The sequence below is a fragment of the Nicotiana sylvestris genome, chromosome 2 (genome assembly GCF_000393655.2).
Source record: "Nicotiana sylvestris chromosome 2, ASM39365v2, whole genome shotgun sequence".
NCBI classification, from domain to species: domain Eukaryota; kingdom Viridiplantae; phylum Streptophyta; class Magnoliopsida; order Solanales; family Solanaceae; genus Nicotiana; species Nicotiana sylvestris.
In genome coordinates, this window is record NC_091058.1 from 129,049,562 (window position 1) to 129,054,568 (window position 5,007).

The 5,007-nt window shown below is 32.7% G+C and overlaps 1 long non-coding RNA gene across 1 annotated transcript; it reads right to left on the reverse strand.

Moving 5' to 3' along the window:
- Positions 1–1,489: 1,489 nt before the first annotated feature.
- On the reverse strand, positions 1,490–3,703 carry LOC138886391 (uncharacterized). The gene is made up of 2 exons (XR_011405107.1): positions 2,495–3,703; positions 1,490–1,836 (listed from the first exon to the last, which is right to left on the reverse strand). It is a non-coding gene; the product is annotated as an uncharacterized lncRNA (long non-coding RNA).
- Positions 3,704–5,007: the final 1,304 nt, after the last annotated feature.

The window sequence follows — 5,007 nt, forward strand, 5'->3', positions numbered from 1 at the left end:
GAAAATTCTCCTAACATTTTTGCTTATTTTGGTTGCCGATTCGAGTTCCCGTCCAAGGTTCATCACATTTTTTAGTTCAAAGCAGTTGAACAATCAATTTTCAGCTATATTGAGGTCCATTTTGTTTATCTTACACAATTATTTGAATATTTTTGAGTGGATTTCTCGTTTGAGTTTGTTTGGTGTGCTTTAGGTGCTCTATTTGCTAGTCTGTTATATTCGATTTGCTCATCTTATTCGAAATTAGATTAATAAATACCTATGAAGGTTGAGTTGCCTATTGTTTTGTGAATTATTACATGTGAACTAAAATTAGGAAAAACAATGATCAATGGGCCACGGGGGTTGACAGATTTGAATAGCAAAGAGAATGGACTTAGGCTTTATATGAGTTTGATCTTTTAGTTACTCGTTAGTGACATGTTTTAGATCCGACAATTTAGGCAACTTTAAGGAATCATTTGTGGTGCGTAAGCAAGCCTTAGGATTTTGTGTGGATTTTGAGGCGAGAGGTCGTTCCTTAGTTAAATTTATCCGGGGAATGCCACGAAGGACTTGTATATATTTTATTCCGGGGAATGCCCCGTAGTACTTGTATTTGGAGGCTAAAAGTAGAGCTTGTAGTATTTTATTTTATTTTTATTTTTCTTTTATTAGGTGGGGACGACCTCAAGCCTCGTGTATGTTTATTTTGCTTTTCCGTGTTTATTACCTCAATTCGAATATTTTAAAAGCCAGCTTGATCATGTGCGCAACCGTACTAGTTACGGGACTTGGGGAGTGCCTAACACCTTGTCCCCGAGTCAAATGAACCCCCTTACTCGAATCTCTGGTGCGGACTTATTTTTGGAGTCACTACATGAAAACACCTACTTTGTAGGGGTTTTTTGGTCAAATTGTGACGGTTTTTTACCCCCACTAAAAGAATTGTGGTGGTTTATAGAAGTGCCACAGTTACCTTTGCCACGAGCATTATTGCGGCGAATTTTTAAAACCTCCATGACAAACGCCACAAAATGAATTTTTAATTTGTGGGGGGGGGGGGGGGTTGAAAGATAATTAGTGTTAGTTTTAAACCCCCGCAATATGATTTCAATGTGTCAATAAAACAATAATGCGAGGGTTTATAAACCCCCTCAATATGATCGTAGTAGTTCAAAAAAAAATATTGTGGGGGTTTATAAACCCCCAAAATATGATCTAAATATTTTTTTTAAAAAGGTTATGTTGGGGTTTATAAACCCCCAAAATATGATCAAAATATTTTTTTAAAAAAAGGTTACGTGGGGGTTTATAAAACCCCAAAATATAATCTAAATATTTTTTAAAAAAAGTTATGTGGGGTGTATAACCGCTACAATATAATATTAGTGTTTTAAAAAAAAAATAGTGGCAGTTTATTTCTGCCACAATGTTTTTATTGTTGAAAACTCCTTCTATTTGAATATTTTTTATTTATAGGATTAAAGAAATAATTATATCAAATAACTTACAACATAAAACAAATTTCATAAATAATCACCAGAGTGACAAACATTACAAATTCAAATCCTCATGGAACTAAATAAATTTTTTATCATGAGGAATGATATATGATATGGTAACCAGCTAGGATAGTAAAAATGTATTCATTAAAAAATTGAACTTTACTAAATCATTTAGAATATAATGGAGTACTTTTTTTCTAGCTAAGTCTCCACAAACTCCGCCAAAATAATATTATCTCTTTCTGAGTAACAAGCACATGGATGAATGATTGCAATATATCAGCTGCAGCTGAATCCTTTTGAGTAACAATGTTGATAATATCTCTTTCTTGTTGTAGTAAATACTTCGCTGAAAAGACAAGAGAGAATGTATATATAAGTGAAACTCTTAGGTCAAATAGCTTAGCTTGAAAAATGTTTAACATGTCTATCAACTTTTTTTGTGAGTTGATTCAGCAGATTTGTACGAACTTGAGCCTATCGATCAAAAGACAAGTCGTTACTTAACTATCCAAATATTCTTCTCTGCTAATATCACGAGCAAGAGATATGGGTGCGAATTAGTAATAACAAAGGTGAAAATTTCACATAGCAAGGCTGTCAAATGAAGAAACTCTGACACCTAAATATACTCGCTTGTATAGAGAGTCACTGTCTTTGGAGGTCCATCAGGTCAGTTGTGAAGGTAGAACATGCTCCATGGAGGAGACCTGCTTTGGAGAGAGAACTGGAACCAAGGCGTGAAACCTCCATATTAGCAACCTTACGTCATATAGCTCAAGATTTACATAATTTTCTGCATGTCTAGTCAACGACTCGTGTGAAACATTCAGCACACACAAAAACTCTAAATTAATAGTTCAATCGCAAAAGATAAAAGCAACAGAAAATTTAAGGCATTTTAGCATCGCAACACAGTGTCATAAATATTCCTACTCTAATGATATTCTAGGATATGGATACAATTATTCATTCTATGACTGAAAGTATTAAGATGCTCAACTCACCTTGGCCCATCTTGAAGAATTGTGATAAAACAATGGAGCATCTTTCAAAGTTCAGGGTATTCAGTGAAAGACTACAGACAACCATATAGTTTGCTGCCAGATACAACAAGTTAGTACATTTTGCACTAAGAAAGCTTCGGCATTGCACCATAAAACTTACGGAAACAGGAAATTGAAAGCAAAGCATAACTAATATAGTAAGAGACAAAAAGGATATCCAATTTGCAAATGAGTGGCCAATTGTGCTCTTTTCTTCTGCTCCACACTACCCTAGCCCCTAGCCCTTGTTTTAGGACACAACACAATTTATGAAACATGAGCAATAATTCTGCCTACAACTTTTGAATAACAGAGGATTAACTAAACTAAAAGCAAGAAAGCACACATACAAGCTTTAAGAGATGGTCACATGTTCAACTACAACTGAGTCATCATTTCTATTTCTCAAGGGCGAGGAGGACACAACAAGATTCTCAACATATTCAATCTTAAAAGGTTACACAAAGCATTGAGGAAGCTTTTAGTCAATGATGGCATGTCACATGAAACGCATAGACAACTAGAATAAACAGTATGTTAACTTCATGCTGCAGTATTGCAAACTAATACAATCAATGGATTTCAGAACCATGTATTTGATGAATTTAATATTTATATTTTTCACCGACTCACCAACCAAAAAGTAAAAGCTCACAATCTAGGAGTTAACTGAGCATTGAGCTATCGAAATCCAAGCTAAACAATATTGTCCTGTTTGCGGGAACAATAATTATTGTCCTAAGACAGTTTAATAAATTGACAGATTTTACTTGACTATAAACAAGGATACATCTTCTCGAATTCCCGATTAAGCAAAACAAACAGAACACACTTTTTAAGGCACCCAAAAAGAATGATCGATTAATACAAACCAAACACTGGACAAATTATGAGATAAAAAGTTTTCCACAAACTACCCAGCAAACCCAATCTAGAGCCCCAAAAAGATCTGTCTTTTTTTTAACTCCAATATAAAATAAAATAAAAACCACAATATACTCTACAAGCAGTCAAATCCAAGTAATTGGCAAAGAGGGCCACATAGAATCAAAGAACTGCACAATGTTACTAGTTGGGTAAAACTAGGCAGTGAAATAAACTACATATCTACATCCTAAATATAAAGAACAAATGTGTTTCCACCAATCATATTGATGAAAGTAAAATGAACAAACTTCAAAATATTAAAATACAAATAGAAAAAAGAGAATTGACCTAATGCTCACCAGGATTTCATCTGTCCAAGAGGAATAATACAGTGAATATATAGCTCTAAAAATAGAAGTTTCTAACTAAGAAAATGGGAGAAGAGGGGAAAGTGGAAATATGGAGGGAAACAATGGCGGGAATAAAGAGAAGTTATCTAAGTAGTTGAGTAAAAAACGAGGGAATTGAAGAGGAAAACGAGGGAAGTGGTATCTTTACCTTTTTTTCTATTTACTTTTATTATACAATTATTTAAATAGAGCACATTTGGAAAATAGAAATAATATGTTTGGTAAAATTTATTTAAATACTTCATTTATCTACTACACAAGAATTAATAAGAAAGTAAGGACAAAACAAAAAATCCAAAACAACGACAAACTAAAATATACAATAATTTACAAAAACCATTAAATTAGATAAAAGTAACAAAGTTCTAGTTATTAAATTATTTATTTAATACACATAGCGTTTACTTATTTATTGCATCTCATAGTAACTTTAACACTATTGTATTGTTTATACTTGTAAAAACGTACAAGATAATTTATTTTTTATGAGTTTATTTTTTTTTTTAATTTCTTAAACTCTAATATACTTTTTTGGTTTATTATCCGTCATTTATAAATTAAACAATTTAAAGATATATTGGGCTTACGCCTGTCTAATATAAACGAAAAAATATGCTTTAGTTTAATCATAAATAATATCTGCATTTATAGGTAACGACTACACACCCAATGAACAACAATTGCAGGAGAGACATCCAAGTGTTGTAATTATCTTCACAAACATTTGCTTTATTTATTTATTTTATTTTAGATAATTTAAATTTTAAAGGATTATAAATAATTGCAATACTTAGTATGAATATTTTGTTTATTTTCATCATAGTAGGTGTTCTATGTTCAAATAGTATTTTTAAAGGTGGGTGTATGAAGCAAACTATTTTACTATGAGACAAGTATCGCTTGTGACTATGAGACCAAATTGAATCAAAGATCATTTCTTGTTTTTGTTGAGCCACACTTCAACTTTTGTGATGGCTCATTTTGCATTATTCTTTTGTTACCCAATATTGTGGTCCAACATTGTAACGACCTAACCGGTCGTTTTGAGCTCTAGCGCATGGTTCAGCAGTTTGAGGCCATGAACAGCTTCACTTCAGGTATTATGACTTGTATGCATGGTCGGAATTGAATTCCATGGAATTCGGAGTTGATTTGGAAAGGGAATTCTCATTTCGGAAGCTTTAAGTTGAAAAAATT